Source organism: Schistocerca americana, chromosome 7, assembly GCF_021461395.2.
Source record: "Schistocerca americana isolate TAMUIC-IGC-003095 chromosome 7, iqSchAmer2.1, whole genome shotgun sequence".
NCBI lineage: Eukaryota > Metazoa > Arthropoda > Insecta > Orthoptera > Acrididae > Schistocerca > Schistocerca americana.
In genome coordinates this window covers 57,157,486-57,178,554 of record NC_060125.1, presented here as the reverse complement: position 1 = coordinate 57,178,554, position 21,069 = coordinate 57,157,486, and the positions used below count along the sequence as shown (strand labels likewise).

At 43.2% G+C, this 21,069-nt stretch overlaps 1 protein-coding gene across 1 annotated transcript in view; it reads right to left on the bottom strand.

The window, feature by feature from the left end:
• The window catches only part of LOC124622696 (modular serine protease-like), a 156,782-nt gene that overhangs the window by 115,523 nt on the left and 20,190 nt on the right, over positions 1-21,069 (bottom strand). The window lies entirely within an intron of this gene.

The window sequence follows — 21,069 nt, the reverse complement described above, 5'->3', positions numbered from 1 at the left end:
GCACATTCACTTCTTGTACAGGGTGATTCAAAAAGAATACCACAACTTTAGGAATTTAAAACTCTGCAACGACAAAAGGCAGAGCTAAGCGCTATCTGTCGGCGAATTAAGGGAGCTATAAAGTTTCATTTAGTTGTACATTTGTTCGCTTGAGGCGCTGTTGACTAGGCGTCAGCGTCAGTTGATGCTAAGATGGCGACCGCTCAACAGAAAGCTTTTTGTGTTATTGAGTACGGCAGAAGTGAATCGACGACAGTTGTTCAGCGTGCATTGCGAACGAAATATGGTGTTAAACCTCCTGATAGGTGGTGTATTAAACGTTGGTATAAACAGTTTACAGAGAATGGGTGTTTGTGCAAAGGGAAAAGTTCTGGACGGCCGAGAATGAGTGATGAAAATGTAGCACGCATCCAGCAAGCATTTGTTCGCAGCGCAGGAAAATCGACTCGCAGAGCTAGCAGAGAGCTGCAAATTCCACAATCAACTGTATGGAGAGTCCTACGAAAAAGGTTAGTTATGAAACCTGAACTACCCGAGGCGATGGATCGGCCGCCAGGCAGCCCGTGACAGAGCACTTCATCACTGGCTTCCAAGAAGCCCTGATCTTACCCCCTGCGATTTTTTCTTATGGGGGTATGTTAAGGATATGGTGTTTCGGCCACCTCTCCCAGCCACCATTCATGATTTGAAACGAGAAACTGTTATGCCTGATATGCTACAGAGAGTGTGGAACGAGTTGGAGTATCGGGTTGATATTGCTCGAGTGTCTGGAGGGGGCCATATTGAACATCTCTGAACTTGTTTTTGAGTGAAAAAAACCTTTTTAAATACTCTTTGTAATGATGTATAACAGAAGGTTATATTATGTTTCTTCCATTAAATACACATTTTTAAAGTTGTGGTATTCTTTTTGAATCACCCTGTACTTTCAAGTCCAGTTATGGACAGAGTATCCTCAGTTGTAGCCTTCGTTTTTAAGAACAAAATTGTGCAAAACAACACATGCCTTAACAATGTCAAGAGCAAAATCGGGTTTTAAATTTATAGGTCTGTGGAAAATCCTCCATTTATTAGTCAGTACCCCAAATGAACACTCCACGTACTTCCGGGCTCTTGATGGCGGTAACTGAAGACTCTTTTAGTAACTGTTAATTGGTGTCCAGAGAACGGTCGTAGAAGATATTGATGCAGTCCAAACACTTCATCACCAACAAAAAAATAAGGTACCTTTGGAGATACTGTACCAGGAAGTCATCTGTCTTCAGGAATTACCAGCTTCTTTTCCATCAGTGATTTCCACAAAGAACATTCTTTAAATATAGTAGAATCACCCACTTTGCCATAACTGCCGATATGTGCGTAGATACGGGGGCTATCCACAAGGTACATTACGTTTTCGTTTGTGTCCGCTAGGGGCGGGGTTAGCGCGGCCATCTTGGTGTCATGGCATTCCGCCGCTCAGTCGGCATCCTGCCGTGCTAGTGAGAGGTTCGTGCTGTACTCCGTTGAGTTACTGTGACAGTTTGAAATGTCAACGTTAATTGAAAATGCTGCGAAGTGTGAAGTGCGTGCTGTAATAAGGTTTCTGACTGCAAAAAACTGTACACGGATAGAAATCTATCGGCAGCTTTGTGAAGTGTATGGGAACAACATAATCACTGAAGGTGGAGTGCGTCAATGGGTCATAAAATTTAAAAATTGCCGAACTAACGTTCACGACGAAGAGCGAAGTGGAAGACCCAGCATAGTGACTGCCCAACTTGTCGAAATAGTCGATGCCGCGGTCCGTGAAAACCGTATTTTCACAATAACGGAACTCTCTATGAGTTTTCCACAAATTTCACGAAGTTTGTTACACGAAATCATTACCGAATAGCTTGGTTACCACAAATGTTGTGCAAGGTGGATACCAAAAATCTCGACAGAGATTCACAAAAATCAGCGAATGGCTGCAGCGTTCACGTTTTTGGACACTTACGAGAAAGATGGCGACTCATTACTCGATCGCATCGTTACTGGTGACGAAACATGGGTTAAGCATGTGAACTGCGAGACAAAATTGCAGTCAATGCAGTGGGGGCACACAAATTCCCCCCAAAAACCCAAGAAATGCATGCAGACAATGTCGGCAAGGAAGGTGGGACAGAAAAGGTGTGATTTTTGTGGATTTCCTGGAAAGAGGCACTACAATAAACTCTCAAAGGTATTGCCAAACTCTGCATAACCTCGGAAGAGCAATACAAAATAAGCGCAGGGGAAAGTTGGGCTCAAAGATCTTGCTGATTCACGACAACGCCCGGGCCCACACGGCAAATGCCACTCGTGAAGTTCTCGAATCTTTTAAGTGGGAGTTGTTTCCTCAGCCGCCGTACAGTCCCGACCTGGCACCGAGCGACTTCCATCTATTCCCAGCAATGAAGAAGTGGTTGGCTATGCAGCGTTTTCATGACGACGCACAGCTTCAAGAAGAAGGAACCACGTGGTTGAAGGCGCAGGCGGCCGAATTTTACGACGAAGGAATTTCCAAGCTCGTCCATTGCTACGATAAGTGCCTTAATTTAAATGGCAACTATGTAGAAAAGTAGTATTTAAGTGTGGCTTTCATCTGTATATAATTAAAAAAATTCCAATACTTTATTTATTTTTAATTCCAAAACGTAATGTACTTTGTGGATAGCCCTCGTGAAATTATAGTCTGAGTCTGCCACAGCCATCAGCACTAATTATTAATATCCTTTGTAATTGTAACACATTGAGTTAGATCAATGGACGATTCGAACATGCTTTCCATCTACAGCCCCCATGCAGTGAGGAAAATTTGCTCTTTGCTCAAATTTTGCAGCAATGTTTTCGAAGTCTTCTTTGGTGGATAGAGGCATATATTCACAACGTAGACACTAAATAGCTTGACACACACATCTGACTATTTTGCTGATAGTGGAAATGCCAACTCTGTAACTATAATGAAGCTCTGTGAACGTACAGCCACTGGCCAGATATCTGAAAGAAAATTTCAGTATTGTAGAATGTCAGTGTAGCTTTCTGGAAAAGTAAACTGAATAACTGCCGATACGTGCTGTAACGTTAGGAATAAAATGAACTATCCTACATTAGGCCCAATCCATGCACAGTGCTCTAAAATGGGAAAGTATTCCTCCATGAACATCACGGATTTTGATTAAATTTTGTATGAACGTTGACACATATCCCCAATGACCAATGGCAATGTTTAACGTTAACCAATTAAATACTTCTGGAAATATTTGACCCTATTGTGCACCTTTTAACAGTCCGCCCCTAGTTTTCGACAACGTGGATGTATGTTTCTGGCAAAATATTTTTGAAAGAAACAAATCTACGACATATTGTACAACGTTTTGGCCTTCTCACGTGAAATAAGAAAAAAAAATTGCATGACCAATTTTCATGAAGGGGATTTGAAAAGAAGACTGACGAAAAAATAGTTGCTTGAAAGAAGTGTGAAGTCAGGCTTTTCATATGTCGAGAAGATATTGCATGATAAACCTTCGTGTGTAATAACTTATCAAAATACGGTTTTACAATGCAAAATTTCATTCTCCTACTCCTTTCCAATACTTTTCATATTGTGGGCAACACTGGTTTTCTAAAAGCGTTAATTTCTAGACCACTAGACTCTTTAATTTTTCCAGCTTTCATGACGCTTTTATGTCAGACAGGTTGAAAGCCATTAAACTTCTTTTTGTAAGGATAGTAGTGTGATGTACCTCTTCAGCTAGCATTTTTGTTTCAGGCAAATTAGTTAGGAAGAAGTGGGCGAATATTCGCGATTCTCTCCAAAGAAACGAGAGGATGTATAAGACATCTCTAAAATCTGCGAGTGAGAGGCAACCACCCAGAACGTACATATACAGCCAACAGCTTCAATTTTTGAAGAAAACAACAGAAGCACGTCCGACAGCCGACAGTTTCTCGCTGACTGAAAATGCGACCACGGAAAGACCAGTTTCTGATTACACTTTCTCCTTCACTGACGATACTCAGGATCCAGAAACTGATTGCAATGAGACATTCACAGAGGAAGAACGTAATTCTGACATACCGAAATCACGCAGTAACAGTAAGAGGAAGCTTGACCCTGTAGAGGTAGAGCTGATCAATGCACTGCACAGAAAATCCAGTCGCCATATGTCTTTTTTCAGCGGGATAGCTCCAACGCTGGAAACATTCGACGACGATGAGGTAGTAGAGTTTCAATTAAGAGTTACGCAGATTATTTCTGAAATTAAACAGCGTAAAAAGTCGTGGGATAAAAATAATACTGCCGTTCATCCAAGTACATCACGTGAATACACGTGTTCACCCCTTTAAGAGGTACAACCAATTACAAATGCCGAAGTGAATAGGCAACGACCCACAACAGCCACACAGTGTTACCAACAAGCAGTGGAGCAATTTTCAGAGACATGTTCCAGATCCTCTACGTCATCACAAACCTCAGAAAATTCATGTGCTGGGTCGTTCAATATTTAAGCTATATTTCAATTTTTTCATATGATCACAAAAATATACATCCTTCAGAATAATAAACTTTTTTTAAAATTTAACTATTGTTTATCCCACTAACCTGATTGTAATTGCCAACATTTGTTTAGGCTGGATAAGTAGTTCTCGTAACATGCAAAGATCAGCACATTCCTCAAACTGGGGAACTATCAAGAATGGGGTTCCACAAGGGTCAGTCTTGGGTCCTTTGTTGTTCTTATTATATATTAATGACTTGCCATTCTATATTCATGATGAGGCAAAGTTAGTTCTCTTCGCTGATGATACAAGTATAGTAATCACACCTGAGAAACAAGAATTAACTGATGAAATTGTCAATACTGTCTTTCAGAAAATTACTAAGTGGTTCCTTGTAAACGGACTCTCACTGAATTTTGATAAGACACAGTACATACAGTTCTGTACAGTGAATGGTATGACGCCATTAATAGATATAGACCTTAATCAGAAGCATATAGCTAAGGTAGAATATTCCAAATTTTTAGGTATGTCCATTGATGAGAGATTAAATTGGAAGAAAGACATTGATGATCTGCTGAAACGTTTGAGTTCAGCTACTTATGCAATAAAGGTCATTGCAAATTTTGGTGATAAACATCTTAGTAAATTAGCTTACTACGCCTATTTTCACTCATTGCTTTCATATGGCATCATATTTTGGGGTAATTCATCACTGAGGAATAAAGTATTTATTGCACAAAAGCGTGTAATCAGAATTATAGCTGGAGTCCACCCAAGATCATCCTGCAGACATTTATTTAAGGATCTAGGGATATTCACAGTAGCTTCTCAGTATATATACTCTCTTATGAAATTTGTTATTAACAACCAAACCCAATTCAAAAGTAATAGCAGTGTGCATAACTACAATACTAGGAGAAAGGACGATCTTCACTATTCAAGATTAAATCTAACTTTGGCACAGAAAGGGGTGAATTATACTGGCACTAAAGTCTTTGGTCACTTACCAAATAGTATCAAAAGTCTGACAGATAACCAACAAGTATTTAAGAAGAAATTAAAAGAATTTCTGAATGACAACTCCTTCTACTCCATAGAGGAATTTTTAGATATAAATTAAGAAAAAAAAAGAAAAAAACAAAAATATTAAAAAAAATAAAAAATAAAAAATGAAGAAAAACAAAAAACACAAAAAATAAAGTTGTTATATTAACTTAAGTATGTTGTTAAATTAATCTAATTATGTCATGTATTGGAAAATTCGACTCGTTCCACATCATTACGAAATATCATATTCATGATCCATGGAACTAGTATTAATCTAATCTAATCTAATCTCGGAAGGACGTGTTGCGGCGCTGAATGGAACCCTTCATTCGATCATGTAGATCGTCAAAAGTTCTAAACTCATCAGAAAATAATTAAAAAATCTGCATCTACGCTTAATTCCTCAAAAAGAACAAAGAATGCACCCACTTCGTCTCTTGAGTGGATGAACCGAATGCAACCCTCTTCTTCTTCTTCTTCTTCATCTCTTGAAACGTCTGTTCAAGAAAAGCCACGCTAATAACTGGTCGTGTTCCATTTGTCGTCTGCAAGCAACTGTTGGCGGAAGGACGGCGCGGCACGGCATGCCGTGCTGCTGTCGGGTGAGTGTCAAAAGGCGCGGCTCTTGCGTCGGCGCGGCAAGGATGCCGGCTTGTCGGCTGCCGGGTAGATGTGAAGTAACCGGTAGAATGTCCAGTCGGCTCTCCTGGAAACGACGGGCTCTGCAGCTCGTGATCTAATGGCTAGCGTTGCTGCCTCTGGTTCATGGGCTCTCAGGTTCGATTCCCGGACGGGTCGGAGATTTTCTCCGTCTGGGGACTGCGTGTTTGTGTTGTCCTCATCATCGTCATCTGATCATCATTCGGGTAGTAGCGGGACTGGAAATGGAAAGATTGGAAGTAGTTGTACGGGCGCTGATGACCACGATGTTGAGCACCCCACAAGACAATCACCATCATCCTGGAAGCGACGGTAAGTAAGGCCTGCTGCTGTATTCAGCATATATGTACACTGTGACACTGGCAGACTAATGGATGAACATTCACTTGAGTACTAAACTGCCAGAAAAAAATTGTATATCCTTTAAGAGGTTTCCAGTTCTTTGACTATTTATTGTTATAACATTGCATATAGAGTACATAAAATGATTACGTTTACTGATCAGTAGCACAGTCGGCTCTGAGGTACCAGGTATCGACGATTGCTGAAACACCCATAACAGTACGTAGTGTGGTCTCCAAGGACAGCAATGCATACCCTGAATCTGGTGTCCAATAGACTGTACAGACGGCGGATGCTGTCCTGGGACACGTTACGCCACACCTCCTCTCACCTGTAAGAGTTGTGGTTTGGGGAGCCGCACGAGTCACTTCTCGTCCCGCCATATCCCACACGTGCTCTATTGGAGCCAAGTCCGGAGATCGTGCTGGCCGGGGAAGTTGCTGGCCGTCCTGCAGAGCACATTGAGTTTCACGGGCAATGTGTGGGCTAGCGTTATCCTGTTGGAAAAACACTTCACCTTCCTGTTGCAAGAACGGCAAAAGAGCGTGTCTAACAACATTCTGCGCATAGCGAGCGTTGTTTAGCGTCCCCTCCAGAAACACCAAAGGTGGCCGAGAGCTGAAGTTTATCGCACCCCAGACCGTAAGGCATGGGGTGGAGTCAGTATGTCCTGGACGAAATCACTGTACGAGACAGCGCTTACCAGGTCTATGTAGTACGCACAAACGACCATCTCTTGCGTGCAGGCAGAATCTGCTTTCATCGCTGAAGACCTCGGCGCGCCATTCCATCTTCCTGGTGATCCTCTGACGGCACCAGTCGGGCCGTGCACGTCGATGTTGTGGCGCGAATAGAAGACGGGCTAGAGGCATGCCTGCCCATAGTCCCACTGTTAATAACAGGTTTACAACACTTTGCTTTGACACGTCGGGGCTCACCAGCCCTCTTATCTGTGCTGTGGTGGCTGTACGATCTACCACTGCTGCCCTTATAATGTGACGATCCTGGCGGGCGTCTGTGCTGCGTGAACGTCCAGAATCTCGCATACAAGTGTGAGAACGTTCACGTTACCACTGACACCAGTCTCGTTGCACAACAGACACGACTTTTCCAGCTTGTGTGGTAGTTCTCCGTAAGGACCATCCCGCCACTCGGAAGGCCACAAATTGACCCCTTTCAAAGGCTCAGTTGGCTGTAGGTAGCACGAATGCATCTCTGTGGCACGGTTTCCCGCTTGCTTTCCACGTTTACACGATACTGAGCCTTCCCACTGTGAGCTTGCCCTATTAAAGGGTAGAGACAGATGACAGACACAGATGACGTTGAAACCATTATCAGTACATCTACTATCCCCTAGGCGGCATATGCCGTCATCGGATCAAAATCGACGTCGTCTTTTCAGGTGTACTAATGTTCTCTTTTGGCTGTGTATTTGCGTGAGGTCAGGTAGCAGCATGATATAGTCCGTGTTTCGTGCGCCCTCTACGGCGTCGGTCTATAACTATGGTATATGGACATCGATTTGAGGTCTATTTGAATAAAGTGCATCGAAAGCATAATATAGTATGTGTTATGTGTGCCCTCTATGGCGTCAGACCATAACAATATTGCTTCAAAATGGAGCCTGGACTTGGCGTGGGCCGCTCTCTCGTGTATGGCTGTGTACCATGTCTTCTGACGAACACAGCAGGGATCTCTTTTCTCCAAGATAACTCGGCCACCTAACCCACACACGTAGCCCTCCCATGGGTATATTGGATGTATTCCCCGACTTGTACACTACTGGCCATTAAAATTGCTACACCAAGAAGAAATACAGATGACAAGTGGGTATTCCCTGGACTAATATATTATACTAGAACCGACATGTGATGACATTTACACACAATTTGGGTGCATAGATCCTGAGAAATCAGTACCCAGAACAACCACCTCTGGCCGTAATAACGGCCTTGATACGCCTCGGCATTCAGTCAAACAGTGCTTGGATGGCGTGTACAGGTACAGCTGACCATCCAGCTTCAACACGATATCACAGTTCATCAAGAGTAGTGACTGGAGTATTGTGACGAGCCAGTTGCTCGGCCACCATTGACCAGACGTTTTCAATTGGTGAGAGATCTGGAGAATGTGCTGGCCACGGCAGCAGTCGAACATTGTCTGTATCCAGAAATGCCGTACAGGACCTCCAACATGCGGTCGGGCATTATCCTGCTGAAATGTAGGGTTTCGCAGGGATCGAATGAAGGATAGAGCCACGGGTCGTAACACATTTGAAATGTAACGTCCACTGTTCAAAGTGCCGTCAATGCGAACAAGGTGTGACCGAGACGTGTAACCAATGGCACCCTATACCATCACGCCGGGTGATACGCCAGTATGGCGATGACGAATACACGCTCCCAATGTGCGTTCACCGCGATGTCGCCAAACACGGATGTGACCATCATGATGCTGTAGACAGAACCTGGATTCATCCGAAATAAATGACGTTTCGCCATTCGTGCACCCAGTATCGTATTTGAGTACACCATCGCAGGCGCTCCTGACTGATGCAGCGTCAATGCTAACCGCAAGCATGGATGTTCTCCGAGCTGATAGTCCATGCTGCTGCAAACGTCGTCTAACTGTTCGTGCAGATGGTTGTTGTCTTGCAAACGTCCCCATCTGTTGACTCAGGGATCGAGACGTGGCTGCACGATTTGTTACAGCCATGCGTATAAGATGCCTGTCGACTGCTAGTGATACGAGGTCGTTGGGATCCAGCACGGCATTCCGTATTACCCTCCTGAACTCACCGATTCCATATTCTGCTAACAGTCACTGGATCTCGAGCAACGCGAGCAGCAATGTCGCGATACGATAAACCGCAATCGGGATAGGCTACAATCCGACCTTTATCAAAGACGGAAACGTGATGGTATGCATTTCTCCTCCTTACACGAGGCATCACAACAACGTTTCACCAGGCAAAGCCGGTCAACTGCTGTTTTTGTGTGAGAAATCGGTTGGAAACTTTCCTCATGTCAGCACGTTGTAGGTGTCGCCACCGGCGCCAACCTTGTATGAATGCTCTGAAAAGCTAATAATTTGCATATCACAGCATCTTCTTCCTGTCGGTTAAAATTAGCGTTTGTAACACGTCATCTTCGTGGCGTAGCAATTTTAATGGCCAGTAGTGTAGTCTGTATTTTGTGCACCCTCTATGGCGTCTGACTGTAACTATGGTATATGGTCCTCCGCAACATTATATACCGATGGGTCCAAGAACAATGAGAAATTCGATTATGCACGGTGTTCGGGAATTCTACGTGTGTATCCATATCGATACTCCGCAATCCACCTTACGGCGTCTGGCGGAGGGTACCCTGTAACACTACTAGCCATTTTCTTTCGTGTTCCACTCGCAAATAGAACGAGGAAGAAACCACTGTCTATATGCCTCCTATGAGCCCTAACTTCTCGCATCGTGTCTACGTGGTCCCTTCGCGCAGTTTATGTTGGAGGCAACAGAATCGTTCTGCAGTCAAATGCCAGTTCACAAAATTTTCTCAATAGTGTTCCTCGAGGAATTCCTATTTCAGTTCCTGAAGCATGACCGCCACACTTATGTGTTGTTCGAACCTACCGGTAACAACGCTAGCAGCTCTCCTCAAAACTGTTTCGACGTCTTCTGTTAATCCAACCTGGTACGTATCTCAAACACTCGTACAACTCGAACAAGAATAGGTTGAACTAGAGCCCTATATGTGGTCTCCTTTACACCTTTACAGATGAACCTCACTTTCCTAGAATTCTCCCAATAAACCGAAGTTGACCATTCGCCTTTCCTACCATAATCCTCACATGCTTGTTCCATTTGATACCGCTTCGAAACGTTACGCCCAGATATTTAAACGACGTGACTGTGTCAATGCTGTATCCGCACATTACGAATTTGTTTTTCGTACTCGTCCGCATTAACTTACATTTTTCTACATTTAGAGCTAGCTGCCATCCACCACTCCAATTAGAAATTTTGCCTAAGTCATCTTGTATCCTCCTACAGCCACTTAAGACGCCTTGCAGCACGTCACAGCATCATTAACAAACAACCGCAGATTACTGCCCACCATGTCCGTCAAATTATTTATATATGTAGTGATTCTGTCACACTTCCATGGGGCGCTGATGAACACTGGCCATCGAGGACAACATACTGGGTTCCATAACTTAAGAAGTCTTCGAACCACTCGCATACATGTGAACCTATGCTCCTACCTTCTTTAAGAGCCTGCAATGGGCCACTATGTCAAACCCTTTTCGGAAACCTGGAAATATGGAATCTGCCTGTTGCTCTTCATCCATATACCATGTGAGAAAAGGGCAATCAGAGTTTCGCACAAGCGATGCTTTCTAAAACCATGCTGGTTCGTGAACATAAACTTCTCGGTCTCAAAAATTAAAAAAAAAAAAAAAAAAAAATTGTGCAGAAAACAGAAATTAGGGATATTGGTCTGTAATTCTGCGGGTCCATTATTTTGCTCTTCTTATCCTTTTTCCTAGTCGCTTGGGGCTCTGCGCTCGACGAGAGACTCGCGATAAACGCAAGCAAAGTAAGCGGCCAATAACGAATTGGGATTCCGGTTATAAACTTCTAGAACATGTAGAGGGGAATGAGTAAATAATATTTTAAATAGGAACAGAGGTCCGGAAATGTGCCGTTTCCGTTCTACGACGGTTTCAATTCGAATGTGTAAACCGTCCACGTCTGCTGAGCGAACGATAGAAGTTGCTTGTCACGGTATGCAGTAGGATAGACAGGATGATGTGTATAGCGTGAGACAGTCACATGATCTCACTTGACGTCTGCTTCGTTCGGAGACCTATTCAATGCCTGCACGTCTCCGATACAGTAAATATGGTTTGGTACACCTTTCCACGTCAAGTTCTGTTCACAGACGAATGTAAGTTCACTAGGGACTGTGTTCTGAATGCGCGAAACAGCCATGTCTGGGCAGACGAAAGCCCTCTTGCCAAACATATTCGAGGATTTCAGCACCAGTTTGGTATTAACATGTGGTCAGGTATTCTGGGAGGTCATGTGATTGCGCCATACCTCCTTCCACTAACTCTAACGGGTCCTGCATGCCTAATCTTCCTTCAAAACGTAGTCGACCCATTCTTAGAAGTTGTGCCACTGAATGTCCATCAGGAAATGTGGTTTCAGCGTGACGGTGCACCACCCCTCCTCTCACGTGCTGTTTGGTGACGTCTAAATGTCTGTGAGCACTATGGGACTCAACATCTGAGGTCATCAGTCCCCTAGAAAGAACTACTTAAACCTAACTAACCTAAGGACATCACACACATCCATGCCCGAGGCAGGATTCGAACGTGCGGCCGCAGCGGTCACGTGTTGGTGACGTCTCAGCAGAGGATATGGTAGTCAGATTTAATTCCTATGGACTACTTGTGGGGTCGTATGTGAGGCTCCCGTAGAGACAGAGGAAGATCTACAGGCACGAATTCTAGCTGCTGCACTTGAAATTGAAAAGACACTGGGTGGGATGGAGAGTGTGTACCAGAACATACTTCGTAGGTACAAAGATACATAGAGTCGCTGTTGTAATGCATTAGCACTGTTCTATATGTACAATATGCTAATTATGTTGTTATTGTTTTCGTTTTGGAATAATTTAAACACATAATGCTTGAGTTTTAATACAAACAAGTGATAAATAGGTGTTTCGATATGTTTGTTTTCGAATTGTTACATGATAACTGTACTACGTCACGCCCAACTCAATTCACAAACGGAAGTGGATGAGTACAACATCTGAATTAAAACCGTCGTAGAACGGAAACGCTACGTTTCCAGACGTGTCTCCCTGTTCAAAATATTTTGTACTCAATTCCCTCTAAATGTCCTAGAAGTTTGTAACGGGAATTTCCGAGCACTCTGTATATTTATCGATTAAAGTATTTATGAACGAAATTCCCTTCCCATTATATGAAGTATCTGTACGGCGGACGGCCGAAGTGGCCGTGCGGTTAAAGGCGCTGCAGTCTGGAACCGCAAGACCGCTACGGTCGCAGGTTCGAATCCTGCCTCGGGCATGGATGTTTGTGATGTCCTTAGGTTAGTTAGGTTTAAGTAGTTCTAAGTTCTAGGGGACTAATGACCTCAGAAGTTGAGTCCCATAGTGCTCAGAGCCATTTGAACCATTTGTACGGCGGAGACGCGCGGGGTAGCCGCCTGGTCTAGGCGTCTTGTCCCGGTCCGTGCGGCTCCCCCCCGTCTGAGGTTCGAGTCCTCCCTCGGGCATGGATGTGCGCGTTTTCCAAAGCGTAAGTTGGTTGGATTAAGAAGTGTGCACGCTTAGGGACCGATGACCTCAGCCGTTTGGTCTCATAAGACCTTACCACAAATTTAAAAATTGTACAGCAGAATACGAGTAGCAATATGGAGAGCTCTCACACCCATACAACGCACCGAGCAAGGTGGCGCAGTGGTTAGCACACTGGACTCGCATTCGGGAGGACGACGGTTCAATTCCGCGTCCGGCCATCCTGATTTAGGTTTTCCGTGATTTCCCTAAATCGCTCCAGGCAAATGCTGGGATGGTTCCTTTGAAAGGGCACGGCCGACTTCCTTTCCCATCCTTCCCTGATCCGATGAGACCGATGACCTCGCTGTTTGGTCTCTTCCCCCAAACAACCCAACCTAACCCATACAACGTTGTTGTTGTTGTGTTCTTCAGTCCTGAGACTGGTTTGATGCAGCTCTCCATGCTACTCTATCCTGTACAAGCTTCTTCTTCTCCCAGTACCTACTGCAACCTACATCCTTCTGAATCGTTTAGTGTATTCATCTCTTGGTCTCCCTCTACGATTTTTACTCTCTGCGCTGCCCTCCAATACTAAATTGGTGATCCTTTGATGCCTCAGAACAAGTTCTACCAACCGATCCCTTCTTCTAGTCAAGTTGTCCACAAATTTCTCTTCTCCCCAATTCTATTCAATACCTCCTCATTAGATAAGTGATCTACCCATCTAATCTTCAGCATTCTTCTGTAGCACCACATTTGAAAGCTTCTATTCTCTTCTTGTCCAAACTGGTTATCGTCCATGTTCCACTTCCATACATGGCTACACTCCATACAAATACTTTCAGAAACGACTTCCTTACACTTAAATCGATACTCAATCTTAACAACTTTCTCTTCTCCAGAAACGCTTTCCTTGCCACTGCCAGTCTACATTTTATATCCTCTGTACTTCGACCATCATCAGTTATTATGCTCCCCAAATAGGAAAATTCATCTACTACTTTAAGTGTCTCATTCCCTAATCTAATTCCCTCAGCATCACCTGATTTAATTCGACTACATTCCATTATCCTCGTTTTGCTTGTGTTGATGTTCATCTTATATCCTCCCTTCAAGACACCAACCACTCCGTTCAACTGCTCTTCCAAGTCCTTTGCTGTCTCTGACAGAATTACAATGTCATCGGCGAACCTCAAAGTTTTTATTTCTTCTCCAGGGATTTTAATACCTACTCCGAATTTTTCTTTTGTTTCCTTTACTGCTTGCTCAGTACACAGATTGAATAACATCGGGGATAGGCTACAACCCTGTCTCACTCCCTTCCCAACCACTGCTTCATGCCCCTTGACTCTCATAACTGCCATCTGGGTTCTGTACAAATTGTAAATAGCCTTTCGCTCCCTGTATTTTACCCCTGCCACCTTCAGAATTTGAAAGAGAGTACTCCAGTCAACATTGTCAAAAGCTTTCTCTAAGTCTACAAATGCTAGAAACGTAGGTTTGCCTTTCCTTAATCTATTTTCTAAGATAAGTCGTAGGGTCAGTATTGCCTCACGTGTTCCAATATTTCTACGGAATCCAAACTGATCTTCCGCGAGGCCGGCTTCTACCAGCTTTTCCATTCGTCTGTAAAGCATTCGTGTTATTATTTTGCAGGCGTGGCTTATTAAACTGATAGTTGGGTAATTTTCACATCTGTCAACCCCTGCTTTCTTTGGGACTGGAATTATTATATTCTTCTTGAAGTCTGAGGGTATTTCGCCTGTCTCATACATCTTCCTCACCAGATGGTAGAAATTTGTCGGGGCTGGCTCTCCCACAACGTTAACTTGCCAGAAATATTCTCCTGTGGAGTGACTTTCTCAGTAGTTTGAAGGTTGATGAAAGTTACTCACTGATTCATTCTTTGGTCTCTGCCACTCATGAACTTTTATACGAGCACAATACAGGGAGCTCCATGGACTTCCTTTGGACGCCGAGCGACGTAGGCATCCTGGTCACTGATTGTGCTGCTATATTAGCTAAGGAAGCCTCCACAGTGGACCTGCTGCCAATACAAGCCCTAGAAGCTCACGCACGGGCGCATCTCAGACACAGTATCTTATTAAAATGGAAAGAAGAGTGAATGACTAACAACATACCCGACAAGTGCCTATTGATAGAAGCGCCCACCAAGAACTTCTCGATATGTCGCACTCATTCTGGTCATACCCATCATATAAACAACAACACTGCACTGCAAGAAAACCCACTTCTGTGCATCCGCGTAATGTGCTTCACATTTCGCCGCTTCCTTGAAGCGTGTCCAGATGCACTTGACGTCTAGCACTCATTATGTTTTAACGAGTTATTGCCACAGTTCCTAGCTGACAATGCAAAAAAAGCATCCTACATCTTAACCTTCGTATGAGGAAATGGATATTGCCGCATGATTGAAAGCGCTTATTTTAGTAGTTAACTTATGGGCTGAAGTTGGGCGAAGGTAATATCTTTCACATTTTTTACTCCGGGTGGGACAGAAGAGGCCTTTCAAGCCTGATACCTGCCCAGATATAAACTAAAAATCTTACCTAACTACAACTGACATCTATCTATGATCCATGTCTTATTTGTCTAGTCCACTGAATGACATGTTTCATTTTTGTACTGTGCTGCTGGTCCCGACAGAGGTTCGAGTCCTCCCTCGGGCATGGGTGTGTGTGTTTGTCCTTAGGGTAATTTAGGTTAAGTAGTGTGTAAGCTTAGCGACTGATGACCTTAGCAGTTAAGTCCCATAAGAATTCACACACATTTTCATTTTTGTAGCACCTTCTCCATGCATCGGTGCTGACGGAGAAGGGAAAATAATTCAAGGGGTACATCTTTCGCCTCAGCACTTGTTCTGAGCAAACCCTTGAAACGCGTCCGCCAGTTGCCGGACTGACTTGCTTCATGTAATGTCAATTTCCGCCACTCTGTTGACAGAAAATGAGCTTGGAAATCAACAACAACAGAAATAATTGCAGAAGATTCCCAACTTTCGCTACTAACGTAGATGCAATTTCTGCAGAGGCACTGAATTAACAATTTTAATTTTTACTAAAGCCGATTAGCTTTCGCTTTGTAGCTAAACTACTTTGCGAAGAGGAAAACAAAGCTAATAGTCAGCATGCCACCCTGGCTGAGTGTCACGTAGGCGGCCCAGTGCGGCAGGTGGAAACGGATGGCCTTTTGTTGTCTTACAAAAGACCTGACTCTGAGGGAAGAGCCTTCTAAAGGCTCGTCTCCGTTCTCCACAAGGGCGACTGACAAGATGGTGCCAAGTGGGCGAGTGGCAGCCCCAGGCGCATCACTCGTGTTTTGAAGAAATGAACTGTGGGTTGAGTTTATGTCTTCTGAATAAAAGAGCGTGCTAGACAGACTGTCGCCACAATGGTAGGTTACAAACAAGCTTTCCCTTCTTGGGTGGAAACGCCCAGTTGGTTATTTTCAAAAACCATTTAGGAGAGGATTTAGAAATGTCGATCTCCTCTCATCTCAGAGGATAACCACTTTTTATCTGTTTTGATGGGCTGATACAAGTCTAGATGAAGTTTTTTCCTCAGGGAGCCAAGGAGAGTAGAGAAGTCAGGTTTTTCTGCATTGTGACTTCAGACTCCGACGGGCATTCTGGCTTCCGGTATCGACGGAGGTAGACTTTCCGACATGAGATTCCGATGGAGAGACTGCCTTCAGATACTGGTATCAAATCCAATGGGCACAGTCGCTGCCTTCAGACTCTAACGGCGACTCTTCGATTAGAAGTGGAATTGCGCTCTGGTGGTCGAAGTAAATCAGAAGTAGATAGGATGTAGGTTCGAGCAGCCGTTATCAGTCCCGAAGAAATTTTATGGAGATGCGTGATTTATTCTGTTGCATGCCAACGATTCCATTAGTTCTTTTCTCTGATGCACGAGAGGACAACACCTTAGTGTACTGTGACCACGTATTTCTGCCAGATTGCTCTTGCAGTGCCAAGTGTACATCATTAACATCTATCTCTGTTGGTCCGTCAGGGCCAGGGGACACCGGCTGGTAAGTACTTTTCAATGTCAATAAACTTCACCAACAGCCTTATATTTTGAGATATTTTGTTTTATTCCGAAATCAATCAGTTTTGGCAATCATTTTGCTATCTTCAGGCCCCATACACCTTTATCCATACAACGAACGTATCGTATAGCGCCATATAACATTGGGTATCGTGAATTCGAATTGTTATACAAATACTTCATACGAAGATCTGACAGCAACTCTTCGTATGCAGTATTTATATAACGATTGAAATTCACAATATGGTGCTATACGATACGTTCGTTATTTGGATAAAAGCGTGTGGGGCCTAAAGATGGTAAAATGAATTGCCGGAACTGGTTGCTTTCAGAATGAAATATCTCAAAATATACGGCTGTTGGCGAAGTTTATTGACATTGAAAAGTCATTAACTTCTTGTCTGTCTGCTTAACATACCCTTCTTATAACATGATCCATGAAATTGTTTCGCCACCACTGATGAACGTGTATTTGACTGAGATCCTTAGATGTGATAATTTACGTATTGTCTTATCAGTTTCCTGCGGCCCACTCTCAGATATTTAATATACAATCCAGGTGATTCTTTCCCATATTTATAAATACTTTTTCTTTCTCTCTCATATGTAAATATCCTGTAGATTTTACTTCGCATTCATGTGCTCATGAGAGATATTAAAGTGGACATATCTGGACTTATGGTGCCTTTTCAATAGTTGGAATCATTTAAGAATTAATACAAAAGTGATATCAATAGTGTGTTATACATTACACAAAATTTTAATACTGCTATCTGAATGCATGGATGGTGCTATTATCCCTGATAATTCAGATAGGAGCCGGCTTTGAACTGACCAGTTAAGCTGGAGTCCACATTAATCTTGCGTAATATGGTGACCCTGCCAAGATTTAGAAACTTGGATACTTCTAATGACAAGTCAAGCATGCGTCCAGGCAGATATTATAAAATTATCAACCATTTTTGAATGATGCACATCAGCTGACATGTCTCTTTTCAAGTTAATTTTTTCTTTTTGATTGTTTAATATATGCATGTATGTCATTGGTTGTGTCTTTCGCGTTCTGATGTTCTCTACTGAGTCTGTTGTTTTATGGCGTTGCTAAACCAGTGTTGCAACTTCTGAAGATGTGTGTGTGTTATGAATTTACGTGCAGGCGAATTGTTAGGGAGACAGCCTCATGTCATGTTTCACCTAACGAGTAGCCTCATAAGGATGTGCTGCAAACGTAGAATTAGAGGAAGTCACTGTCCCGGAGTAACTATATAGATATAGAGACCACTAACGATGAACCTATGCACCTAAACGAGATGCAGTTGTAGTGTGAGAAAGCTTACATAAAGCTTGCTATTGTTGTTTTCTCACCAAAACTAAAACATAACGTTTCGGGAGGCCCTTATTTTTCAAGCTTGGTTGTTTCCTTATGCTACCCAACAGTTTGGTTTCTTTGCACAAATAAATGAATTGTTCATGTTTTCCATTAAGCAGAAAAAGGTGAAAGGCTGCATCTCCATTTGAAGAATCGTAGAATGCAGTAAAATGGTATTTAGTTTTTGTCTCAAAAATGGTTGTTCAGAAGTACCTGTTCAGCAAACAACTTCATTAATTTCAACTTAATTAGGAGCACTGTATTGCTGCATTAACTTTAATATTAAAAACCACAGACCTACTATTTGCTATGTGGGTGAGGCAAATATGACAAGAAAATCACATTTTCTTTTAAACATTCAGGGTGTCCCTCTCAAACCTCCCTGACTTCAAGGACCCAGGAGAGAAAAACCACAGTAGATACGACAATGAAAAATGCACCAATTTGTAGAGCAACCCAAAGAATTTATATTCCCGCATCAGAAGTGCAAAGTATCGTTGCCAGAGTGCAGCGTGGTCGCATGAAGTGAAAATGGCGACTCCACAACAGCGCGTGCAAGCAGTAGTGTGGTTTGCAGAAACAAAATCGCGGCTAACTGTGCAAAGAAATTATCGTCGTGTGTATGAATGTGATCCACTTGATGTGAAAACAATTAAGGAATGCTATAGGAAGTTTCTGGCAACAGGAAGTGTTCTGAAACATTCTGGTGATGCACACCACGGAGTTTCAGAAGAGACAGTGGAGGACATCAGACAAACATTTCTCAGAAGCCCACGTAAATCAATTCGTCAAGCATCTAGGCAACTTGATGTACCTCGATCAACACTGCATCGTGTTATTCACCAGCGTCTTCGTATATGTGCTTACTAAGTGCAAATTCTGCAACATCTGACGCCGAATGACAAACCACGCGGACAACAATTTGCTGCGGATATGCTGCAGTGTATTGGTATGGATGCCAGCTTCCTGTAAAGATGTTTATTCTCAGATAAGGCAACCTTTCATCTGTCAGGGAGGATTAATAGGCATACTGTTCGGATTTGGGGCTCGCAAAATCCGCACATTGTCATTGAACATGTTCGTGGTAGCCCTAAATTAAAAGTCTGGTGCGGGCTAATGCACGACAGGATTGTTGAACCGTTCTTCTTTGCGCAACAAACAGTGAATGAGTCAGTGTATATGGCCATGTTGGAGCAGTTTGTGTACCCTCAGATACAAGACTTGCAACTGAACATCATTTTTCAACAGGATGGAGCTCCGCCGCATTGGTCAACGGCTGCTCGCAAGTTCCTGGATAGGGTATACCCCAATCGTCGGATCGGACGCGGAGGACCCATTGCCTGGCCACCACTTTCACCTGACATTACGCCGCATGATTTCTTCATGTGGGGATTCGTGAAGGACCGAGTGTATGCGACCGAAGTGGACGATATTCCTACGTTGCGACATCATATCACTAATGCGATTGCAACAATAACAGAGGAAATATTACAAGGAACTTGGCAAGTAATTGAATATAGACTCGATATTCTTCGTGCTACAAACGGTTCACACGTAGAGGCGTATCGATGATAAATAAATAATTCTTTGAGATGCTCTACATTGTGGTGCATTTTTCACTGTCCTACCTACTGTGGTTTTTTTCCCTGGGTCTTTTAATTCAAGGAGGAGTGGGACACCCTGTACCTGCTCCTCGATAAAGTGTCCTTTTTCTTCACGTTAGAGACTTAAGCGAATAATCAGGCACATCTTCAAGTATATATATCTTCTTTTCCTCGTTTTTTTTAAAATTATTTATCATAGTGTTACGTGAGCTTGACGCCTGTCTCAGACGGGTAATTCACAACGTTTAGCTTAGACGCTTAGTAACTAGGTGTAGAGTGAAACTTCCTGGCAGATTAAAACTGTGTGCCCGATCGAGACTCGAACTCGGGACCCTTGCCTGTCGCGGGCAAGTGCTCTACCATCTGCGCTACCGAAGCACGACTCACGCCCGGTCCTCACAGCTTTACTTCTGCCAGTATCTTGTCTCCTACATTCCAAACTTCACAGAAGCTCTCGCAAGACTGATGACCTCAGAAGTTAAGTCCCATAGTGCTCAGATCCATTTGAACCATTTTTGAATCTTCTCATGAAATCTTATCGCGCGCTATTCGAGATTGGAATAATAGAGACAGTTAAATGGGATTTGCAGAATATCAATGTAGATTTAGATGTCTCGGCGGCAAAATTCACCTGATGTAAATCGTATGGAACCTATCTGGGCCGCTTTCGCGCGCCATCACAGCGTACGCAAATAAGCGGCCCATTATTTGTGACAATTACATGACCTGTACGTTGACATCTAATGCCACATACCTCCAAACAGTCTACCAACAAACCATCGGATCTCTGATACGCAAAATCAATTATGTATTTCGTTCCAAAGACGGACAAAGAAGCTCTTAAGCAGGCGATCACAATTTTTTGGATCATCAGTGAACGTATTGAAGAAGTTTATGTTCCTTGATGAGCTTGAATTACCACCACAAGAATAGTTTGTAATATGTTCTATTTGTTATTTTCCTTGCCCCTATGTATGCCCAAGCATGATCCTGTGCCAAAGCTGATTACTTCGATTTAAGAATTTTTTCAAAATTTCGTATGTATATATCAGGTTCTCGATAGTGGTATCCCGCTTGTGGCTTTCCAGAAACTGAAATAACATTTGTGGTTCTTTCCCTAATTCTGGCTGCTTAATGTTTTGAATCAAAAATTGAAACAG